The sequence below is a fragment of the Carassius carassius genome, chromosome 10, assembly GCF_963082965.1.
Source record: "Carassius carassius chromosome 10, fCarCar2.1, whole genome shotgun sequence".
Lineage (NCBI taxonomy): Eukaryota > Metazoa > Chordata > Actinopteri > Cypriniformes > Cyprinidae > Carassius > Carassius carassius.
This window is the reverse complement of record NC_081764.1, coordinates 21,731,001-21,743,340: the sequence shown is the minus strand read 5'-3', so window position 1 is coordinate 21,743,340 and position 12,340 is coordinate 21,731,001.

The window sequence follows — 12,340 nt, the reverse complement described above, 5'->3', positions numbered from 1 at the left end:
ATTGGAACTTCAGGGCCCTTAAGCCCCCCCCCCAGCTTGTGGCTAGAACGATTTAGGGAGAAGCTCAAAAAAAGATTTGACTCCCGTGTGAGTAGGTGATGGCCTTCCTGTCATGACATTTTTATGTGTGGTGGGCCACCACTCATTTCTATGTTAGCCTCAGGGCTTTAAGCCGCCTAGGGGTAGAGTAGTTGGTCTTCCTAAAAAAAAAAAAAAAACTTTTTTACTTTAGGTTTAGACTGACGCTGGCGCTTCAGATAGATCTTATGTCCTACCTTTCGGTTTGTGACATTGGTATCCTGAGTACTTCGCTCCCCTGGCAGTAGGTTGAGTGTTTCACAGCCTCTCAATCAAGTAGGCTGTGGCTCCTCCGAGCCCTCAGGTAGATCTATGCTTGTAGGTCGGCCCTAACCCGGGCCGCCTCTGTAGCTGGCCTAGGCTATGTTTGGGATGTTGGAGGCGTTTTGCTAAGTATAGCTGCCGCATTTTATTATGTGTAGGCTTCCTCCCCGAGATTTCAGCCTCCTCCCTTAAATGGGAGTTGTTGGCCAAAGCCCGCCCCTTTCACTGCATTCAGGGGTGATAGAGTAATGCGGGGTGGTAGTTGAGGTATGATCCTTCAGGCGGGTCAGGCTGTCTTTCGCTCTGCGATGTGATAGTTTGCCAGACCCTGCCGAACAGAGATACTTGTTTTTAGGCCTCTAGAGCTGGCTCCACTCAGCCCGTTGAGCTGAACCGCTCGGACGATGGGTGAAAGTTGGTTGGCTTGCAAGCAAGCTCCGCTCCCCCAGGCTGGGCACAGGACAAATCCCTGTCACCCTTTGGAGCCACTTGAAGGCCCGCTCCCTGTCTAACATTTCAGGGGCATATGGTGTTACTCCCCCGCTAACGCAGGGTAGTTTTGAGTAATCCATTCTCAGCTCTGTATTATCTACCTCACACCATGATGGCTCCGGTTGAGCAGGGAGTTCTAACTACATTTCATTCCGGTATTTGAACTCCGCTCCCTTGAAGCCAGAGCATTGCCATGAGCTGATGCCCTTGCATTTAGTAGGTAGGCCCTTAAAATGGGGCCTCCACTAGGCAGAGTGGCGTATGTTGTACTCCCCTGCTATGAGGGTATTGCTTTTTGCTGAGTACACTGCCTTTGGCAATGTGATTAGGTACCAGGATGCTGTAAGCGCTGTAGTAACAGTTTTTCTGCCTTGAAGGCTGCACAGTTAGGTAGTAGGCCCCAGCAGGCCTCCTTGACTGGGTAACCCCTAAGATAGGGCTCCTAGGCCAGCTCACCTTTGGTGGTTGGCCCTGGTAGTTTGGGCAGAAGACTCACTACCGAGTAGTAGGTCTTAACAGGCCTCCTCGGAGGTGGGTCACAACATTGTGGAGCATACACTAGGTCAAAACTTTAGGAAAGTTTTTTTTTTTATTAGTATGGTTCCAGCAGTGTTCATTAAAGTAGCAGAAAGACTCGCTATCAGCTAGTAGGCTCGACCGGGCCTCCCTGTTAGGCGAGTCCCCAGCAGCAGTACACATCCAGCTGATTAGACCGTTTCAGGAAGTAGGCCTCTTCAGGCCTCCCTGAAGATGGGCTCCCACATTTTTTGTGGAGATCAGGTAGTAGGCTTTACTAGGCCTCCCTGAGGGCTGAATCCCTCATACTGTGGTACTAAGTGGCCCTGAGGTTGAACTATCAGGTAGTAGGCCTCATAAGGCCTCCCTGAAGGCAAAGCCCCATAGACAGTCAACTGGACTGCCAGTCTGGCCCACTGTCAGCTGTGGTTTTCAGGTAGTAGGCCTCTCCAGGCCTCCCTGAAAGTAAGCTCCTTCATGTCATGGTTCTCTGGTAGTAGGCCTCACCAGGCCTCCCTGGAGTTGAGTTCCAACATACTTTGAGTTTCCACTTAATGTGGGTTTTCTGGTAATGGGTAGTAGGCCTCTCTAGGCCTCTCTGTAAGCGAACTCCTATGTACTGTGGTAGGCTTCACTAGGCCTCCCTTAAGTTGAGCTCCCAGGTTTTGTGGTTGTCAGGTAGTAGGCCTCTCCAGGTCTCCCTGAGTAGTTTCACAGTGGTGCTGGGTTTTGTAAGCTAGTGGCCGCTTACTTTCAGTTTAGCAGACCTTATCAGGCAGCTACCAAAGGTGAGCTTGCGCCCTGGCTCGACTCAAGTTTTTATTCTCTGCTACGGGTTCCCTCCTGGAACCTCTTTATCTTGCTACAGCCTGGTTGCCTACCAGGTAGATCTAATGCTCCCCTCACTGAGGGTCAGTATGAGTATGTGGTCTCCTGAGTCTGATCAGTCGGTCGTAGGCCTCTCATGAGGCCTCCCAGTTAGATCAGTCCTTAGGCCCTCACAGGCCTCCTTAGTGTTTTGAAACACAAACACTGGGTTGATCCGTGGATCGAGTAGAGAAACTCCCCTCGCTGGCAAGGGTTGTAATGCACTATGCTGAGTCATACTCTCCAGGATATCCCGTCTCTGAGATCCGGTCCGAGTGGTTCACTGCCTGCTTCGCAGTCCCTCGGGTTGGATGCCTTCCTAAAGGCAAGTGTCCAGAGGCTCTGTCTTCGGACAGACAGGAAGTGGCCAGACTATAGTGTCTTGTATGGTGACACCAGGTCAGGCCTGCCTGGTGGCATTTCAGGTGGCACGTTCCCCTGAGTAGTGACTGGCTGGGGTTCCCTCAGGTTCCCTAGCCACATTCCCTAGAAGGGACCCCTTCTAAGAAGTTGAAGTTGTGGTCCTAGGCCCTTGAGCAGGCCCAGGTAGACCTTTCACTAAAACTATGCTTATGGAGGTTTTTCTGTGGTATCATATAGCTTGGGCTATGACCGTAGGGAGTGCTGTCACTGACAGCCCAGTGTGACCTGAGGGTGAGTGGTTCTAGCGTTTCATTTGAATTTGCTAGTTCTGTCAGTTGTCACTGCCGCTTGGCAGGCACTCCCCTTAGCATGGTGGCGTTGGTATATCGTTCCCCAAAGCGTCATTCTGACGTAGTGTAGAGTTCCTTTCGAAAGGGAACGTCTCAGGTTACGACTGTAACCTATGTTCCCTGAGAACAGGGAACGAGACACTACGTCTTCCTGCCATGCCTCGGGGCCTGCCTGCAACAGTCCCTTCAGACGATAGGATGTTTGTCATGTTTGCAAGGCTCCCTTTTATACTTGCAGGTCGCACGTTAATCATTCACGTTAATGATTCACGGGCTGTCGCCGGTCATTATGATTACCGTGATTTGATAGTGATTTCAGACACCTGTCACGCCTGAGGCGTTCCCCCAAAGCGTCATTCTGACGTAGTGTCTCGTTCCCTGTTCTCAGGGAACATAGGTTACAGTCGTAACCTGAGACGTTTTTTGCAATGCAGAAAAACAATTTTTAATGTGTTACATGTTCTATGCACATAAACTTATGTTACAGCTTCAGTGCTCAGGATTGTACTATAAGAGCTACTTAGAGCACTAATGTTTAGTTAGTGCTTCTGGTGAAATGATGCTAAAACAAGCCCACATATGCAATACAGCTTATCTCTCATTGAGAGAATGTAGCTTTTTACAATGTTAACTGCAAAACTTGCCAACATGAAAGATCTCTCTGACTAATGAACTAATGGGCTTTTTGCAATGAAGAAAAACAGTTTTTAATGTGTTTCATGTTCTATGCACATAAACGTCCCAAGGTTACGTATGTAACCCTAGTTCCTTGAAGGAACGAGACGCTGCGTCGAAACGCTTTTGGGGAACGTCCCTGACGAGACCGACTCTGAATATCGTGTGCGATCAGTCCATCGGAAAGGCGTGACGTCACGGGCGGGGTGACGTAGCGACCAGGAAGCTATAAAAGCACGTGCCGTGCAGCTGGCTTCAGCTTCGAGTAGGGAAGCAAGCGCCGGCAGGGGTGCCGGGAGTATGGCTCTGCGACGCAGCGTCTCGTTCCTTCAAGGAACTAGGGTTACATACGTAACCTTGGGACGTTCCTTTTCAGGAACTCGAGCTGCGTCGAAACGCTTTTGGGGAACGATGTGCCAACGCTGCCAGACTTCCAAATCCCTGCCTAGTGTGTAGTCAAAAGAGCACAGCTAAGACGAGAGGACAGAAGAGCCCGGCGTGGCTCGCATGTCAAGATCGTAAAATCGGACAAATGTGGAGGGCGTGGACCACCCCGCAGCGTTGCAGATGTCCAAGAGGGACACACCTGCTGAGAAGGCCTTGGAGGCCGCCATACTCCGAGTAGAGTGAGCCTTGGCCCCCAAAGGGGGGGGAAGACCAGAGGACTCATAGGAGAGGTTGATAGCCTCGACTATCCAACGACTAAGGGTCTGCTTGGTGGCAGGAGAACCCTTGTTAGAAGGACCGTAGCAAACAAGCAATTGGTCTGATTTTCTCCACAGGGCAGCTCTGTGGACGTATGCGTCCAGTGCTCGCACTGGACACATACAGTTTAGCTTCTCTTGGTCGTGCTCCCGAAAGGGAGGAGGACAGAAGGCCTGCAGTACGATAGGCTGTGGTGTAACAGAGGGAACCTTCGGAACGTAACCCGCTCGAGGGTATAAAAATGCTTTGGCCATACCAGGGGCAAAGTCTAAGTAGGTAGGGGCCACCGAAAGGGCCTGAAGATCTCCAACTCTCTTTAGTGAGGTGATTGCCAGTAATAGGGCAGTTTTAAGTGTCAGATGTCTATCTGAGATATCTTGTATTGGCTCGAATGGAGCTTTACAAAGAGCCTCTAGAACCACAACCAAATCCCAGGGGGGAACACGGGATCGTACTGGAGGTCTCAGCCTCAGCGCACCGCGGAGGAAACGTGTAACTAGGGGGTGTCTACCCACTGACTGACCATTGAAAGGGACGTGGAAAGCAGCTATGGCCGCCACGTAAACCTTTAAGGTGGAGTGGGATAACCCCGCAGAGAGCCTGGCTTGTAAAAACTCCAGAACTGTACCAACTGGGCAGTCTGCTGGGTCAAGCTGGCGGTCTCTGCACCATGAAGTGAAGAGCTTCCACTTCAGGGCGTACAGTTTCCTCGTAGAGGGAGCTCTGGATTGGAGTAGGGTCTCAACAACCTCGGTTGAGAGACCGGCTGCTAACAGCTGTGCCCCCTCAGGGGCCACACCCACAGCCTCCACAACTCCGGGCGAGGGTGAATTATCGTGCCCTGCGCCTGTGAGAGTAGGTCTGTCCTGATCGGTATCTCCCACGGAGAGCCGTCGAGGAGCGAGACTAGATCTGAGAACCATACTCGGCCCGGCCAGAACGGGGCTACTAGTAGTAGACGGGCCCCGTCCCGGCGTACTCTCGCCAGAACTCCCGGGAGCAGAGCGATAGGGGGAAAAGCGTACAGACGAAGCCTCGGCCAGGTCTGTACCATAGCGTCCAGTCCCAGAGGAGCTGGATGAACTAGAGAGAACCAGAGGGGACATTGCGATGTCTCCTGAGTCGCAAAGAGGTCCACCTGAGCTGTACCAAATACTCTCCATATCTGCTTCACCACCTCGGGGTGAAGCATCCATTCCCCGGGCCTCGGCCCCTGTCTCGACAGTATGTCTGCTCCCACATTCAATCTCCCAGGAATATACGCTGCTCTGATCGAGAGGAGCTTGCCCTGGGACCACAGAAGGATCTGGTGTGCCAGCTTGTACAAGGGGCGCGAACGCAGACCTCCCTGGTGATTGATATAAGAGACCACTGATGTGTTGTCGGTGCGCACCAACACATGGTGACCTCTCAGGTCCGGGAGGAAATATTTCAATGCTCGATAGACCGCTAGTATCTCTAGGCAATTGATGTGCCATGTTAGATGGCGACCACTCCACAGACCGCGGGCAGGGTGGCCACACATGACCGCACCCCAACCGGTGAGGGACGCATCTGTCGCTAGCGTTACACGGCGACAAGGAACTCCCAGCACCGGGCCCTGATTCAAGAACCAAGGTTTCCTCCACATGTCTAAGGCACGAAGGCACCGCCGCGTGACCTTGATAACTCGACGTGGATTTCCCCTCGGGGAAAAACCCTTGGACTTGAGCCACCACTGTAGGGGTCTCATGTACAGCAGGCCAAAAGGTATCACGTTGGACGCAGCTGCCATCAGCCCTAACAATCTCTGGAATTGTTTGACAGTGAGTGACTGGCCTTCTTTGACTCTCTCGACTGATGTGAGGATCGACTCGATCCGAGCAGGAGACAAACGTGCCTGCATCGTGGTCGAATTCCACACTACGCCTAGATAGGTGGTTCTCTGAACTGGAGAAAGTACACTCTTCTTGGCGTTTAGTCTCAAACCCAGCTCCCCCATGTGTGCGAGGACGACATCTCGATGTCGAGCCGCCATCTGCTCTGATTGAGCTAGGATCAACCAATCGTCGATATAGTTCAGAATGCGGATGCCCTGCATACGGAGGGATACCAGAGCCGCATCCATACATTTCGTGAACGTGCGGGGTGAGAGTGCGAGGCCAAAGGGAAGTACTCGATATTGATAAGCTTTGCCCCCGAAAGCGAACCTCAGAAACTTCCTGTGTTGTGGAAGGATGGATATGTGGAAGTATGCATCTTTGAGATCTATTGTGACAAACCAGTCCTCGGATCTGATTTGAGCTACAACCTGGTTGACAGTGAGCATCTTGAACTTCAGTGACATAACTGAGCGGTTCAGGAGACGCAAGTCCAGGATCGGACGCAACCCCCCATCCTTCTTTGGAACTATGAAATACCGGCTGTAAAATCCGGATTCCCTGTCTAGAGGAGGGACCACCTCGATGGCCTCCTTCCTTAATAGGGTATTCACTTCTTGTTCCATAACCAGAGCCTGCTGGGGGCCGACCACAGTCGGTGTAACCCCGTTGAACTTCGGTGGTGGATGACCGAACTGAATGCAATAGCCTCTTTCTATTGTAAGCAGGACCCATTGAGATACATTTGGCAGTAGCTTCCACGCTGCTAAATAATCTACTAAGGGAATCAGTCTCTCGAGACTGACCTCTGGTGTAAGAGGCCCCCGAAGGGGCGGCGAGCATCCCAGCTCCGCTACGGTCACGGGCGGAAGTAACTGGGAGTGGTGCTCGCTGGAGGCCGCTGCGCCCTGAAACTCTGGCAGGGTTGGCAGACCGACCTCCTGAGGGTACTGAGGTGAGACGGGCACCGTGTAATGAGGTGAACCGCGCTCTACCCCAGCAGGGGCTACCCTCTGGATCCTGGCGTCAGGATCGTTTCGTCGAGGACTTCCGGGCTTCGATGACAGATCTTAAATCGGCTTTCGCCCTAGAAGCCCCCGACTCAGAGCGTCGTTGCCCTCGGTCCCGACGTGGGGGAGCACGAGTGGCGACGCTCTGTTTTTGCGCTACCCGGTGTGAGGAGCCGGTATGTGGCGTGGTCATCTCCCGCCCAGATGTACCACGAGAGCGACGAGGGAGGAAACTCTGGAACGCCGCCGCCTGCTTGTGCGCCTCCTGGAACCTGTCGACGACAGTATTAACTGTGTCGCCGAACAGGCCCGAGGCTTGAAGCGGGGCGTCCAGGAGGCAGACCCTGTCCCGTTCTTTAATTTCTGACAGGGTCAGCCACAAATGCCTCTCCGCGGCCACTAAAGCTGCCATAGACCGCCCAATTGCGCGAGCGGTCTCCTTAGTGGCGCGGAGGGAGAGATCAGCGGTCTTCCTGAGTTCTTCAATCTCCTCAGACTTAATCCCCTCCCCCTCATCGATATCTCTCAGCAGGTCAGCCTGATAAGCTTGCAGGACTGCCATAGTATGAAGGCACGCCCCAGCCTGACCTGCTGCCACATAATCTTTGCCCACTAGCGATGATGTAACTCGAAGCGGCTTAGTGGGCAATGTCGGAGCCTTTAGAGACGAGGCCGAACCGGGTGACAGATAGCTCGCGAGCGTCTGTTCAGCCCGTGGCATCGCTCTATAACCACGCTCTCCCAGCCCCATCACGTTGCCATAGTATAGTGAATCGGGGCCAAAGAGGCGGGTCGAATACGGGTGTTTCCACGATCTCGATAACTCGTCATGGAGATCGGGAAAATATGGAAGGCTCCGACGTGGAGGTGGTTGCTTCGGCCGCAGAAAGCGTTCGTCTAATTTGCTTCCCTGCGGCTCAGTCTGTTTTTCAGCAGGCCAGTCAATTTTTAATTTATCTACTGCCCGCGTGACCACCTCCAACAGCTCCTCATACTGGGGCGACAGGGGTGGCGAATCCCCAGCAACAGTCTCCACATCGACCTCCTCGGAGGACGAGAGGTGAAGAGCTGATCCCTCACCCTGGGGGGAAGAAACCGACGAGCGTGCTTCCGAACCCAGGGTTTGGGCGCCGGATCTGGCAGATGAGGAAGGAGATAAGGACTGGCCCGTCTCCATTCCTTCTGACAGATCCACCTGCGAACCCCACGAGTGCAGCAGCCGCTCTGCCTCGGCAGAAGCGGGGCCAGCACCGCGAGGAACGCTGGTGAAGGCTCCCTCCTCGAAGAGAGCCCTCCGGGATCGAAGCGTCCGCATTGGCAAACGATCACAATGCGGGCAGTCGGCCCCCTCGAGAGCCGACTCAGCGTGCTTCGATCCCAGGCAAGCCACGCACAGCCTGTGTGTATCCCCACTCGTAATGTAGCGAGTGCAGGGAGGAACACACAGTCTGTAACGCGGCTTGGAATCGCCCTTCAAATGTTTGGTCTTTTGCTTTTGTTTAGGCATATTGTAGCTGTTTTAGCGATCTTTTTAAGCTAAGGGACAGACAACAATAAATAGGACCAACAGACAGACTTTTGCACATGCACACACAGAGCGCTTGCTGACAGATTCGAAGCTGAAGCCAGCTGCACGGCACGTGCTTTTATAGCTTCCTGGTCGCTACGTCACCCCGCCCGTGACGTCACGCCTTTCCGATGGACTGATTGCACACGATATTCAGAGTCGGTCTCGTCAGGGACGTTCCCCAAAAGCGTTTCGACGCAGCTCGAGTTCCTGAAAAGGAACTTATGTTACAGCTTCAGTGCTCAGGATTGTAAGTATAGAGCTACTGAGAGCACTAATGTTTAGTTAGTGGTTCTGGTGAAACGATGCTAAAACAAGCCCACATATGCAATACAGCTTATCTCTCCTTGAGAAAATGTAGCTTTTTACAATGTTAACTGCAAAACTTGCCAACATGAAAGATCTCTCTGACTAATGAACAAATGTGCTTTTTGCAATGAAGAAACACAGTTTTTAATGTGTTTCATGTTCTATGCACATCAACTTATGTTACAGATTCAGTGCTCAGGACTGTAAGTATAGTGCTACTGAGAGCAATAATGTTTAGTTAGTGGTTCTGGTGAAACGATGCTAAAACAAGCCCACATATGCAATACAGCTTATCTCTCCTTGAGAGAATGTAGCTTTTTTCAATGTTAACTGCAAAACTTGCCAACGTAAAAGATCTCTCTGACTAATGAACTAATGTGTTTTTTGCAATGCAGAAAAACAGTTTTTAATGTGTTACATGTTCTATGCACATAAACTTATGTTACAGCTTCAGTGCTCAGGATTGTAAGTATAGAGCTACTGAGAGCACTAATGTTTAGTAAGTGGTTCTGGTGAAACGATGCTAAAACAAGCCCACATATTTAATACAGCTTATCTCTCCTTGAGAGAATGTAGCTTTTTACAATGTTAACTGCAAAACTTGCAAACATGAAAGATCTCTCTGACTAATGGACAAATGTGCTTTTTGCAATGAAGAAACATAGTTTTTAATGTGTTTCATGTTCTATGCATATAGACTTATGTTACAGCTTCAGTGCTCAGGATTGCAGTATAAGAGCTACTTAGAGCACTAATGTTTAGTTAGTGGTTCTGGTGAAACGATGCTAAAACAAGCCCACATATGCAATACAGCTTATCTCTTCTTGAGAGAATGTAGCTTTTTACAATGTTAACTGCAAAACTTGCCAACATGAAAGATCTCTCTGACTAATGAACTAATGTGCTTTTTGCAATGCAGAAAAACAGTTTTTAATGTGTTTCATGTTCTATGCACATAAACTTATGTTACAGCTTCAGTGCTCAGGATTGCAGTATAAGAGATACGTAGAGCACTAATGTTTAGTTAGTGGTTCTGGTGAAACGATGCTAAAACAATCCCACATATGCAATACAGCTTATTTCTCATTGAGAGAATGTAGCTTATTACAACGTTAACTGCATAAATTGCAAACATGAAAGATCTCTCTGACTAATGAACTAATGTGTTTTTTGCAATGCAGAAAAACAATTTTTAATGTGTTACATGTTCTATGCACATAAACTTATGTTACAGCTTTAGTGCTCAGGATTGTACTATAAGAGCTACTTAGAGCACTAATGTTTAGTTAGTTCTTCTGGTGAAATGATGCTAAAACAAGCCCACATATGCAATACAGCTTATCTCTCATTGAGAGAATGTAGCTTTTTACAATGTTAACTGCAAAACTTGCCAACATGAAAGATCTCTCTGACTAATGAACTAATGGGCTTTTTGCAATGAATAAAAACAGTTTTTAATGTGTTTCATGTTCTATGCACATAAACTTATGTTACAGCTTCAGTGCTCAGGATTGTAAGTATAGAGCTACTGAGAGCACTAATGTTTAGTTAGTGGTTCTGGTGAAACGATGCTAAAACAAGCCCACATATGCAATACAGCTTATCTCTCCTTGAGAGAATGTAGCTTTTTACAATGTTAACTGCAAAACTTGCCAACATGAAAGATCTCTCTGACTAATGAACAAATGTGCTTTTTGCAATGAAGAAACACAGTTTTTAATGTGTTTCGTGTTCTATGCACATCAACTTATGTTACAGATTCAGTGCTCAGGACTGTAAGTATAGAGCTACTGAGAGCAATAATGTTTAGTTAGTGGTTCTGGTGAAACGATGCTAAAACAAGCCCACATATGCAATACAGCTTATCTCTCCTTGAGAGAATGTAGCTTTTTACAATGTTAACTGCAAAACTTGCCAACATGAAAGATCTCTCTGACTAATGAACTAATGTGTTTTTTGCAATGCAGATAAACAGTTTTTAATGTGTTACATGTTCTATGCACATAAACTTATGTTACAGCTTCAGTGCTCAGGATTGTAAGTATAGAGCTACTGAGAGCACTAATGTTTAGTAAGTGGTTCTGGTGAAACGATGCTAAAACAAGCCCACATATGCAATACAGCTTATCTCTCCTTGAGAGAATGTAGCTTTTTACAATGTTAACTGCAAAACTTGCAAACATGAAAGATCTCTCTGACTAATGAACAAATGTGCTTTTTGCAATGAAGAAACACAGTTTTTAATGTGTTTCATGTTCTATGCATATAGACTTATGTTACAGCTTCAGTGCTCAGGATTGCAGTATAAGAGCTACTTAGAGCACTAATGTTTAGTTAGTGGTTCTGGTGAAACGATGCTAAAACAAGCCCACATATGCAATACAGCTTATCTCTTCTTGAGAGAATGTAGCTTTTTACAATGTTAACTGCAAAACTTGCAAACATGAATGATCTCTCTGACTAATGAACTAATGTGTTTTTTGCAATGCAGAAAAACAGTTTTTAATGTGTTACATGTTCTATGCACATAAACTTATGTTACAGCTTCAGTGCTCAGGATTGTAAGTATAGATCTACTTGAGAGCACTTATGTTTAGTTAGTGGTTCTGGTAAAACGATGCTAAAACAAGCCCACATATGCAATACAGCTTATCTCTCCTTGAGAGAATGTAGCTTTTTACAATGTTAACTGCAAAACTTGCCAACATGAAAGATCTCTCTGACTAATGAACAAATGTGCTTTTTGCTATGAAGAAACACAGTTTTTAATGTGTTTCATGTTCTATGCACATAAACTTATGTTACAGATTCAGTGCTCAGGACTGTTAGTATAGAGCTACTGAGAACACTAATGTTTAGTTAGTGGTTCTGGTGAAACGATGCTAAAACAAGCCCACATATGCAATACAGCTTATCTCTCCATGAGAGAATGTAGCTTTTTACAATGTTAACTGCATAACTTGCAAACATGAAAGATCTCTCTGACTAATGAACTAATGTGTTTTTTGAAATGCAGAAAAACAGTTTTTAATGTGTTACATGTTCTATGCATATAGACTTATGTTACAGCTTCAGTGCTCAGGATTGCCACTATAAGAGCTACTTAGAGCACTAATGTTTAGTTAGTGCTTCTGGTGAAACGATGCTAAAACAAGCCCACATATGCAATACAGCTTATCTCTCCATGAGAGAATGTAGCTTTTTACAACGTTAACTGCAAAACTTGCCAACATGAAAGATCTCTTTGACTAATGAACTAATGTGCTTTTTGCAATGCAGAAAAAC